Below are 13,286 nucleotides of genomic sequence, written 5' to 3'. Positions count from 1 at the left end.
TCAAATTTTGTTCTATGTATAATAAATTATATGAATATAAAACATGTATGCAACATTATAATCTTGTTATGAGATAATCCTAGATTAATCAGTCGCTCGCGAAAAAATTTCGGTTGCAGGATGGATTTTACCCTTTTGTGGGTAAAATTTAACCGCAGGTATAATACAATACACTTTGTGGGGTTCATCGATCAGTACATACAGCCCTGACCATAAGCCTCTACCGGGGGTGCATGCCCTGCAGATGAGCGTGACCAGAACAGTAGACTACTAACGCTTTCAAAGGCACTAGTCGGTGAATTGTGTGATTTTGCTTTCGCGAATACAATTTGTTCAATTGAAATTTTGTTCCACGCGTCGGAAGAGCAGAATTTATACTTAGTACCAAATCGCTCCTCTCGAGGATCGGCGGATCAATCGGAGAACATATAGATTTCATTAGAGTTTGTAGTCTATGTACAACTATTTAAGGAAAGAAGTTTTCAAGCATATCTTGGTAAATAAATTATGTATAATTTAGTATATACGTATAGGTGCATTAGGCCGATCCTTATTTTCGAAATTAGATATTTTGGTCTCAAATCTTTAAGTTTTGTTTAAATGTCAAAAAAAAGGATCTCCGAAATTTGAGCAAGTAGGTTAATATTGACCCGTGCCCCAAAGAACATAAGGTTGCCCATTGATTTAACATGGGAAACATGCAACTTCTGAATGTGATTTAAACGCAGAAATATGGCACTAACTTAACTTATAATACATGATCTTGTTGAGAATAATTTAGGATCTAAGATTGAAAAATAATTTTCAATAATATATCGAGATTAATGATTACATTAAAAAATATTTTTCGAAGTACTAAAATCATGAATTTTTTATTTTCATTTATTTCTTAACTGATTTTACATGGATTGAAAAAACTGAAATGATTAAAACAATTGAATTCGTTTAGAAGTAAAAAAAGGTATATATATATATATATACTTAAAGTTTTATAATAAAAAGGATGGACTTTATTATTTATTTGAGTAGTTTTTAAATCGTTTAAAATATAATTATATCCTTAGATACATAGCTCATTAAAGACAAAAAAGGAAAGACGTATTTCATTACCAATTTCTTTATAAATATAGACAGACTTATTCACGTTTTTGTTTATTAATGTTACCTTCAGCTCTTACACAAAATTTTCACCGTTAAAACAATTACAAATTGTTTAAGTGATTTTTTTCTCAAAACATGCGTAAATCTTTCCATACTATTTGGTTGAGGTCTAGAGAAAAAAAATTAATTTTATTTTTATTTTTATAGTTTGTCTTGTTCTGCGTAAAATTTAATTTTTTCATCTTACAATTAAAACATTCTATTTTTTGTTAAATATTTATCCTTTTTAGTTATATATTAAACTGTTAGTTGGAAGTTAATTTTCTAGTTCAGAATTTATCTTTTTGGTTTAATGCAACTATTTTTAATTTTAAAAATTTAATTTAAGTTCATGATGCAACTGCTAATCGTTTTAACTGAATATGTAACTATTGTATATTTGTTTCAAATTCAAAGTTCTCTGATGGAAAGCTTACGTATTGTGATGAAAAATCATATTGCTTGATAGAAAATGAATCAAAATTAATTTGTTTGTTTAAAAATTACTCTACTTTGCTGACCTTTTTTTTCGTTTAGTTCAAAATTTAAATATTTTCTTCAAAGTTAAACGGCATTGTTAAAAATTATCTTTGATAAAAAATGATATTTTTTCATTGAAAATTGAACTATTTTGTTAAAAATTTGTTGTTTTCTTCAATTGATTTTTTAGTGAATATGTACCGGTTCCATTTATGTCTAAAACGTAATTTTTTTAGAAAATGCTTGATTAAAAGTAGAACTACTTTGGTAAACATTTATTTTTTGTCTGAGAATCGACGACGATAGTTTGATCAAATTTATACATTTCCAATGAAAACAAATATGGGAGCAATAAATAATTCTTGACAAAACTAAGATAAACAATTATAAGCACAAATATATATAAGAATATCCAAATTTGTTGAAAAATTGCTAGTGAAATACGTTTTTCCCGGTTTTCTTGAATGAGTAGTATATTTAAACATATGGGTATTGTTGAAATAGTTAGGAAATCATTGAAATAAATAATACAATTTTTTTAATTTATGAAAAGACTTATAGAATCTCTAATATATACCTATTTTGCAATTTCTAAAAGAAGCCAATTGCTTAAAAAAATTTAAATTGTTTAAAACTTTAAAAATTAGTAGAAAAATCAGTGAAAATCCAAAAAACATTCAATCATAAGTATGTTTAAGCAAATACTTGTTTAATGTGATTATTTACTTTAAAATTACGTGAAACTCTCAATTAACACTTTTGGGAGATGTTTTGGGGCCCCATACGAGAGTCTTAAAATTTTATAATTTTTTTAAATTGAAAATTATGGCCGAATATGATTCCCTGAAGTAATTTAAATAGGCTCATGCATTCTGAGTTCCATACGTTTCATATTTTTGTGTTTAAACGACACATTAGGAAGAAGTTGCAAGTTTCCAATGCTAAATGAATGGAAAACTTTCTGCTCTTTGTACATTTTAAGATCATTTTATTAGGCATTCAAATAAAATTGAAAAGTAAGAACAACCAGGTTTAAAAAATGTTGCTTGCAATATTTAAGGCCACCCTGCAGTGAATTTACCTGTATCTAAAGTTGAAGTTTTATATGGATTTCTGGTTGATACACTTTTTTAAATTCTGAGTTAATTCCTGGTCATTGAGAATTTCCGGTGATTGAGAACTTCTGTGATAGAGACCTACTCTATTCATTAAATAATTTATTTGATCGAGACAGACGAGGCGATGTTGTCCAAGATTAGAAATTACAATGCATTTTTATAAAAGTTGGTTTAAATTTAAAGTTTAGGATGTAAATTATGTTCCAGAGTAACTCGCGAAGATTAAGATCTGTTAAAAGAAGCTTCTAGAATTAATGGCTTAATTGCACGCGTCATAAGTAATTACATCGACTGCGACTTGTTTCGAATGTAGTGAATTAGGGATAATACAATAATTACTTCAGGATTTTTTTGGAGGATGAGGCCCAGAAAATTTTATGAATCCTTATATAAGGGGGCCTGGGGCAAAACGTTTTTTTAATTAAGTTTAAAATCAACATTATTTCTGGAAAAAAGATCCTACTCCATCTTCGCTCCATTGGGAATCGAACCACAAAACTTCTGATTTCCGGTCAGGTGCTTTTCCATTAAGGTATTAGAGGGATCGGAATAAGAACTCTTAATTCAAGAACATAACGCTAATTTTTAGGTAGGTGTTAATGGTTAATGAATTAATTAAGTTTTCTCTTTGTAACTAATTTTTGAGTTTACTAACGTCTATTTTGTGAGATTCAATGACTACTTTTACACATTATATTATTGTTTGTTTTATTTATTGTTTATTAGTTAACATTCCCCGCATACAAATGCTTCGATTTAATTTCGATTTGAATTGCCCCCAATTAAGATATGCTGAAGTCGAAAAGTTTAACTTGAGCATGTCTCAGTTTTGAGACGGATTCAGACTTCAATTTATGTCTTGGAGACAAGTTTCTATGTCTTGAAGACTTAAATTTATATCTTGAGTCGCATTTTTATAACTCCAACACGAGTGGTTAATAACTTCGAGTGTATACCTGTCCTAACAAAAAGGGTATTTCTGCTTGGCATACAAGCTAATCTTTGTTATTGATTAAACAATATTGTATATTTTTATACAATATATATATATATAATCGACTTGTTAACAGATTTTCACTTGTTTTATACTTGTTCGACGATGATACCGAAAATGTTGTTTGCTTTCACGTATTTTTAACGGCTTAGGAGATCTTTCTAGAAAGTTACATGTTTTTTGTTAAGAAAATTTTGAAGCATTATATTCGTTCAGAAGCACAGATTTTGAATTTTGCAATTAAAAATATCTAATTTAATACAAAATTTTCATTCATCAATTTTAATCTCATTTATGAGCGGAAAAAGGTTAGACCATCTCAGCCAAGACAAGGCTTGTCTCGAGACAAGTAAACGTCGTCTCAGCCAAGACAAGGCTCGACTTGAGACACGTACACCCCGTTTTACCTGTCGTGGCTATAAATGTAAGACGAAGGCCTATGTTTTGATTCAGCTTTAAGACGCAGTCAGGCATCGATATCTTTGAGACGAATTTAAGACATAACCAGGTCGAACTCAAGTCGAAGCGTTTTTTCTAGGTTCCACATTAAATACTTTCAATAAATAGAGAATTATTGAGGTAACTATTCTTAAAATGTAGAGTAGGCGAAGCTACCTGAGAAAAATTCTTCGACTTGAGTTCGACTTGGTGATGTCTTGAGTTCGTCTCCAAGACATTGATGTCTGACTGCGTCTCAAAACTCAGTCGAGACATAAGCCGTCGTCTTTCTTTTATGATATCGAAAGGTAGAACGATGTTTATTTGTCTCAAGTCAAGCCTTTTCTTGGCTGAGATGGTCGGCGTAAACTTGTCTCAAAACAAACCTTTTTCAACTAAGAAATGAGATTAAAATTGATGTAGGAAAAAATTTTGTTATTATTAAGTTTGTTATTTTTAATTAAAACATTTAGAATCTGCGGGTGTAAATGACAAAAAAACTTGAATTTGCATCCAAAAAATTAAAATTGTAACTTTCTACAAGGATCTCCTAAGCCGTTAGAAATACGTTAAAATGTCTCTTTAAAAGGTTCATTGTTTTAGAAATTCTGGGCTCATTTTTTAGCTTTTTTCACCTACCACAACAGCTTACGAGTATGAATCGTAAAAAAATACTTTTCGAATTGCAAAAACTTGAAGTTGTAATAAAAAAGTTGGATAAATTCTAAAACATCTTATCTGTAGGCAAATGAGAATAAAAGTTAAATAAATATATATTTGGGGAAGTTACTGAACATTAATATATTTCGTAAGTTATTGAACATTTAAGAAAACATTGAAATTTACACTATTTTTGCGATATCTACTTAAATCTAAACAAATTGGCTTCACCCTGGGCTTATTTTAAAGAGAATTTCAAAAACAATCAACCTTTTAAAGAGACATTTTTTCAGATCTGGTATAATTAATGCGATAAATACAACAACAACAAACGATTTTTCTAAGTGAGTCCAAACTTTTGCAGGGCAGTGTATATATATTGTATAACACATACAAGATTGTTTAAACATTAAAAAATAGCAGCGTTTATGACAGTCAGAATCACCCTTTTTGTTAGAACAGTTATACACTCGAAGTTATAAACCTTCCGCCTTAGAATCATAAAAATTCTACTCAAGACATAACTATATGTCTCCAAGACATAAATTTAAGCCTGGCTCCGTCTCAAAACTGAGATATGCTCAGGTCGAACTTTTCGACTTTCGCATGTTTTTATTGGGGGCAATTTAAGTCGAACTCAAGTCGAATTATTTCTACTCGGAAAGCGTATAAGATACAATATTTTAGTATTCGTAATATGAAAGCAGTCTTTCTCACATAAACAGAATACATGCATCGTATTCTTCTATGTTGATAATAATAGAATATTAATTAGAACTTCAATTCGTCTCTGTATGAGGAAGCATACTTCACCGAAACCTTTTTCAATTTATAAACATTCGTTAAAATCCTTAAAAAATTCAGGGTATCTCTTGAAATGCTTCAAAACTTCTTAACATTTTTTCGTCCGTTAAAATCTCGTAAAATCAAACTCTTGAAATCTTTCCAAATCATTTGAAATCTGTGCGAAACCTCTCGTAACAGAGACCGAAAAAACTACGTTTTTGTACCACAAGATGAAAAAAAATGATTTCCATTTTGAATTATTTTTAACCGATTATTATTCTCCGGGATATATGCACATTTACGATTTCAATTTCATACTTGAAAACTACCAAAGAAAGTAAAGAAAGCGATGAAAGAGATTAAAATTGTGTGTACAATATTTCTCTATTTTAACATTAAATGAGAAGTATTGAGTTATAAAAATACACAAATATATTTAAGAACATTGTTAATGTTCACTATTCCTATAATAATACACTTTATCACTAATTTGCAAATTGTCTAGCAGAAGACAGCACTTAAGATTTGAATCAAGAGTCCTAAACATCCCGATTTCACGATTTTATTTCATATTATGAGACTTGGAAAAGGCGTTTGAGATGCGACAGATCACTCCTCTGTGGCCAGTCACTGACAAGTATATTTTTGAAGGGGGAGCTGTAAACGGTTTCGAGATGTGACCATTGCTCCTTTTTGTGACCAGATGCTAACACGTATTTTTTAAAGAAGAGCTGGAAAAGGCATCGAGAAATTATAGATCATGAGTTGTTAACCAATAAAGTTCTCAATATTTTTTAAAACAAAGCTTACTGCCAAAAAATGATAGACTGCAATATTAAAATACGAAAAAATACCTTATCTGTATAGACCACATTATATTTAACGTTCTCCGGGATATAGGCACATATACGATTTCAGTTTCACACTTAACAACTACCAAAGAAAGTGAAAAAAAGCGATGAAAGAGATTAAAATTGTGTTATTTGATTGAAAAATGGCTTGGTGTCTGAGGGTTTTTAAGTTTTATAAATATGAATGCAAATTCCGATTTTCAAAATTTAAGATGTAGGAGTTTGCTAGTCTTTCACTTTAAATCTAAGATTGTTAATATGCCGTATCTCGGAAAAAAGGATCTGTTCGAAATGTTCCAAATTGAAAAAAATGGTAGACAGGAAATATAAACTTTTACATAGGGCTAAAAATCGACATTTTTCACTCTTGGATTGAAATATCTGGAAATCCTGACGGATAAAAAAATGGAGACAACGGATTTGTTTTTGGGATAACAAAATCCATCAGGGTGACCTAATCTTTGGGTATCTTTGGGTACAAATTTCGTTTGCCTGTTTCATCATTTTAAATCTTTTAAAATCTTCTGAATCTAATCAAATTCCGTAAAAAAATTTCAATTCTTTGATATGCTTTTTATTGCTTTGAAGATACCTTGTAAGCACGTGAGATCTGTTGAAATGTATTCAAATGACTGAAAATCTTTTAAAATCTCGTTTACAGTAAAAACAATCGATATATTATTGATATATTTAGTAGAAAAAATATAAAATCTTAAGTAAAAAGAAATAAGGGTAAAAAAGCTTACATATCTCTAAAATAGGGATAATGTGGTGTGTTTTAGAAACTGTATAAATATTTAGCTTAATTTAATGTCCATCAAGCGATACGTAGGCACATTTGAAACTGTGTTTTCAAACTCTGTCACACTGTAACCATCCAAAATACTAGGGTAGATTCTACATTATATTTATTCCTTCCCAAAATTTCAGTACACTAGTTTTAACAACTGTGAACTGTTCAGACACATTCGGCTAAAGAGTTTTGGTTGTTGTGAATTCCTTGATTTAATAGATTCGTTTTTTGAATTATTAAAAAAAGGCGCGCTACACACGCGAATATTTTTATTGTCTCACGAAATTGTTAAATTAAAATATAAAATTAATATGAATACTAAATTGTTTTATTTGATAGCATCTATTATCATAAATAAAAGGAAAGAAATGCAAGGAGGTTAAAAAAGGAAATTAAATAACATTAAACTCAACAAAAATATATTTAACGAAATATATTGATATAACCTAAGGTTCTTCAAAGTAGCAAGCTGAATTTTTGAAGTCAAAGGAATTTTTCTCCAAATCACTGACTTCCTGTGAACAACGTTAATATACCCTAGTCTTCAAGTATTGTACATTTGGTGGTCGAACTTTTTTTCGAACTTTCATGCATATCAATACTTATTTTTTAAGTCATTGAGAGGTTCCGTGAGCTCCATGAAGCTTAGCACGTATTTCACATTTAAAAAATGATTCTTTTTTTGTAAATATAATTCAGAATCGTCAGTATTAAATAAATCGAGTTGAAACTCTACATTTCTCTTTATTTCTCCTCTTTAGTGCTTACCTATAGATTGAAAATCTAATTATGTTGTTTTTGCAGTTTTTCGTCTTTAATATATGAAATATTACTTCCCATTGATTACCAGACGTTTATGTACAGTGTTTAAACAATTTATCATTGTTTATAACAATTTTATTTTTGAATAGAGTTAGAAAGTTGAGGTTTGTTTCAAAATTTTTAACTTGTTTTCAACTACTCTCTAATTTTTTTCATGTAGTCCAGTTACTTGGCGTATAAATACCTTAGATAAGAAAAATGATTAAAAAAAACTGTATAGTGCATGTCGATATGTCTTTATTTCTGCGTCGATTGCATGCTTAGCGTTTATGTGCAAAAATCTTATGAGGAAATGGCAACCTTTATTTGCCTGAAAGAACCAAAATAATGCGCTTCGAGTAAATCGGTCAACTGTGAGAAGCTCCTGTATTTTAAAATTTCGCTAGAAAATTTGAAATTTAAAAAAAAATTATTCTTTAAAGCCTTAAGAACTTATATATTTTTCAAAAATGTCACATTTTTATTTACCTGACTATGAAGTAGTTTACAAGAAAAAAAATGATCTTCATTACTGCTGAACTTCAGTGAAGCAAACATCTCTACTGCGACATTATTAATCGAACTTTTTTATGTGGTTGTATTGACAGAAAATTAATATATTTTTAACATTTTGTTCGTTCTCGTGGGTGCAGTAGCACTGAAGATAATTTTTTTCTTGAAAACGTCTTTATAGTCACGTTTATGAAAATAATTAATTTTTTGAAAAAGATATAATACACTGAAAGAAATTTTATAATAATACTTGATATTTCAATATTCAAAATTGATATAGTCGATTACGATTTAGAAAAATCGTGTAAATATAAAAATTATTGTTAGCGTAATTACGAAACTTTAGAATGAGAATATGAAAACTTTATATCTTTCGAACAAGAATTAGTATATTCAATAGCAAAGATTGATATTTTATTTATTAAAACGCAGAATAAGAAAAATTGATAAAGACGTATTCAAATAATATGAAAGAAATTATAGGAATTAATAGATTGAGGTACAAAAGTTAATATAAATATTCTACAAATTAATATTGTCAAAGAGAAAGTGGAAAGTAATAAGAGATATTTTTATTTTCTGTGATAGACGCTAACAGAAATTGTAATCTTCAATTGAGGACATTGCAAAACACTATATCAAAAAATCCGAATGTGGCCTCACGATGTGAATCGGAGAACTTCGTGTTCCCCGCTAAACTGGTCAAGATTCATTTATGGACACGTGTTTTCCAGTGTTTTGTTTTTGAGGCAAGAGTGGTAATAATTGGCTAAAGTATACATTTTTTTATGATACTCAACTTACAAAATATAAAAGTTATTAGTTGAAAATCTCAAGATTATCAAATCAGATTAAAAAGCATCATTAAATATTCTAGAAGGTTTCAATATATTCTAAAGATTTAAAAATATTTGAAAGAATTTTTGAACGTTTCACAAAGAATTATGAACGTTTCACGAAGATTTTATGGATTTGAACGATTGCAAAGAAACCTGTTGAAATTTTTTTTGGATTAGAGGGCATGCCACCCCCCCCCCCCCATTTCATGTGGTTGCCGGAAAAAAAATTCCCTTCAAGTTTTAGCCAAATCGGTTAATATTAAGACGTGCCGCAAAGGCCCTGAAAATCTGATAAGATTAACATGAGGAAATTTTGGTTTTCGGAAAAATGGGATTCAGGTTTCTGTACTTAAACTTAGCTTGCGGAAGATTTGAAGAATTCGTTAAGGAGTCTCTAATCAATCATTTCCATTAAATTACTTTAAATTTTGATGCCCCCCAGTAAAATGTTTCATTAATATTTAGTAAATTTATGAAAAAATACGATAATGGTTTAGACAAAAAATTTTGCTCTTTAGAATGACAAATTACCACAATAGTTGCAGAAAAACAGAAATTTCAAACATTTATTTTCGAAAAAAATTGTTTAAACAAACAAAATTTATTTAAGCAAATAAGAATTTATTACAAAATAAGTTACTATTGTCTTTAATATGAAGTCGATATTTAATGATGAGCATCAAAGCTAACTAAATTTTTTTTAAACTAGAGTTTTATACCTCTTTTTAAGAAAAAGTTACAATTAAATAATAATAAATTGTTTAAACGAATACTAAATGCTTGAAACAAATATCATTATTCCTAAAAATGATTAATTGTCCAAGCAAACATAAAAAATTTACCTATCAATAAGTAAATACAAAAAAAACTATTTAAACAAAAGTAAATTGTTTAAACAATTGTTAATTAATTGAAAAATACTTAAAACCATTCCACTTGACAGACAAAAATAATTTCAGGCGAAAAAGGGAAAAACGGAGCAATTATGTGTAAATTTTTGGCAAAAATGTCCATTTCAGTTTTTTGGGCCTTTTTTGGGGCATTTTCGGGGCTCCACAAGGGGTGGGGGCATCGAAATTTAAAGTAATTTCATGGAAATGATTGATTAGAGGCTTCGTAACAAATTCTTAATATCTCCCGCAAACTAAGTTTAAATCCAGAAACTTGAAACCCATTTCTCCGAAAACCAAAATTTCCCCATGTTAATCTTATGGGATTTTCAGGGCCTTTGCGCCACGTCTTAATATTAACCGATTTGGCTGAAGCTTGAAGAGAATTGTTTTTCCGGCAACCTCAGAAAATGGAGGAGGGGGCGTGTTCTCTATTCGAAAGTCGTTTGTTTGGACTTCCCTAGTGTACACCACTAGTTTAAAAATATTTCACAATAATTTTACAAGGCTTTTAAATATTTCCTAAGATTTAAAGGATTTCAAACAGTTTTAAAAGGGTACAGTAAAACAGATTTCAAAGATTGCAAAACATTTGGAAAATTTAAAAATATTGTACTAAGATTTAAAACAATTTGATAATTTCAACGAATAAAAAAAATTCACAAATATTTCAAAAAATTTGACAAAGATTTTGAACTTTTCATAAAGATTGCAAGGATTTTGAATATTTGAAAATGGCGTTTACACCAGATTTCAAAATTTTTACAAAAATTTTGAAAATTTCCGAAAATTGTAAAGCTTTCAATAGATTTCAAATATTTGATGAATATTTCAAAGACGTTAAACAATCAAATCAGGTTCTAAGAAATTTGAAAAGATTTTTTTAAGGTTTCAATTATTTCAAACTAACACAAAAGGTTTCACAAAAAAATTTTAAACTAAGCATTCACAAATACGTCATAAAAATTTTACAAAGATTTCAGGTACTTTAAAGATTGTAAAGATTTCAAACATGTTATAAACATTGAGAATGCCTCCAAAAGAATTTACAGAAATTTCAAGATTTCACAAAGATTTTAAGTACTTCAAGAGATTTCAACGAATTCACAAAGATTTCAAAAGCTTTCAAAGATTTCATAAAGATTTCAAGGATTTCAAAGACAACTTGCGTCCGCAAAAAATGAGGAATTATTTTATTTATAGCTCTTTTTTCTTATAAATGGCTGGCCTTGTAAATGTACAATAATATACTTGATTTATACAAAATTTGTATTAAGTTCAGGGCACCCACAATTTTTATCCTAGCCTTATTACTTGTATTTCCAAGCCGAATGTGAGGCGGAAGCGAGGAGATTAAAAAAAAAAAAATGAACCTATAGATATTTTTAAATTTAATTCAATCCCAATTTTGACCTTATTAAAAGAGAATATTTTCACATTCTTACTTTTAATTTCGAATATTTCAAAGTCGATTTATTAAGCACTATGCCGTTTCTCACAATTCTAAGAATTCTTACCATTTAGTATGTAAGGAATCTTCAAACCCCTTCTCACAGCGTGATTTTCGTGCGGTGCGTGTGTCATATGTATATGTTTGCGTACTATTTATATAAGTGTAAAGGTTAAGTTAGTTACATCAGCGAATGTGTATTCTACATAGTTATGTACAAATAATAATAATTATAATCATAATGTGCATATTTATGTGCTATAATTGTGCAGTATGAATTGGTGGAGTGTCAAGACGGGTTACGAACTTGTTTTCGTATTTTTGACTGTCATATTTTTTTCGAGTGACTCATAATTTTTAGTATAGTCTTTAGCAAATTTCAGAATCCTCTCTTTTAAAATGTGAAAAAATTATTCCAATCTTTCTAATAATTGACATTATAGTCTTGCTTCAATTTAATGTAGTGAATTTTAAATATCACATTTTCTTTACAAGTTTTGAAAAACTTTTATCAATTTTCCAAAGTAAATTTTTCGTAGATTATTAATAAATACTATAATACTTTTTAATATACATACCTGATTTCGCTAAATCGTAAAAGATTATACTAAATTGTAATATCGATCTTAACGTTTTTTTTAACTAAATGTCTGTGTGTGTAAAGATATAAGAAGATATACGCTTTCAAGAATAAATAAAAAAAACATCGAAATTTTCTAGTTAAATTCGACCATACAGGAGCTTCTCATAGTTGACCTATAATCAGACCTAGTAATAAATTGAATTTAACACAAATAATTGTTTAAATTATTTATTACCATTTACGAGAATATTCTTTTACAAAAATACTAAGAATTTGTAGTTTTCTTCTAAAATTTTTAACTTTTTCTCCACTTTTCAATAACATCGAACAATGCTGGAAAAATGCAAGTTTTTCTGCAATATTCAACTTTTTTCCACTTTTCGCTCAGAAAAATGTAATAGATAATGCAGTTAAAAAAATTGCTTGAACAAATTATTATTGTTTATAACTCTATGCTTATATGGTACAATAGCGGGCTTATACACATCATTGTTGGAGCAATATATTATTGTTTATAACTACTTTTATTTAATCTTAAAATATTTCTACACTAGCAATACTGATTTTAAAATCTTTTGGTTCTTTAGTTCTATTCCAGCAGTACTATTTTAGATCGTATCTTTCTTGGACAAAAATTTGTTAAAAATAAAAATAAACTTAATCAGTACCTTCTTACCTGCTTGGAATTCTAAGCAGTTAAAAAAAATTGATAGCTTAGTAATGATTTCCTGGTTAAGAGGCGTCTTACTTTTTCCTAAACGATTATAATATCTGACGTACCTTTTAGTGACCATTTTAATATTGAAAAGTCTGAATTTGGAATGCTTGAATGCAACTTATTCAAAAAGATCTCTTTTACCAGGTGTATACATATGAAACCGGTATTTTTTCAAGAAAAAAACACATTTATTTCAAGAGAATGATAACAAATATTTTATTCAAAGTATGCG

The 13,286-nt window shown here is 28.8% G+C and overlaps 1 protein-coding gene across 2 annotated transcripts in view; it reads left to right on the top strand.

Annotated features, from left to right (window-relative positions):
- Positions 1-295: 295 nt before the first annotated feature.
- The window catches only part of LOC117179965 (elongation of very long chain fatty acids protein 1-like), an 84,417-nt gene continuing 71,426 nt past the window's right edge, over positions 296-13,286 (top strand). For both annotated transcript variants that reach the window (XM_033372222.1, XM_033372224.1), the window contains exon 1: positions 296-496. The gene's annotated coding sequence lies outside the window, so the exon portion shown is untranslated. The remainder of the gene's footprint in view (positions 497-13,286) is intronic.

Source organism: Belonocnema kinseyi, chromosome 9, assembly GCF_010883055.1.
Source record: "Belonocnema kinseyi isolate 2016_QV_RU_SX_M_011 chromosome 9, B_treatae_v1, whole genome shotgun sequence".
In the NCBI taxonomy this organism is placed as follows: domain Eukaryota; kingdom Metazoa; phylum Arthropoda; class Insecta; order Hymenoptera; family Cynipidae; genus Belonocnema; species Belonocnema kinseyi.
The sequence above is the reverse complement of the archived record's forward strand: the minus strand, read 5'-3'. Positions and strand labels throughout refer to the sequence as shown.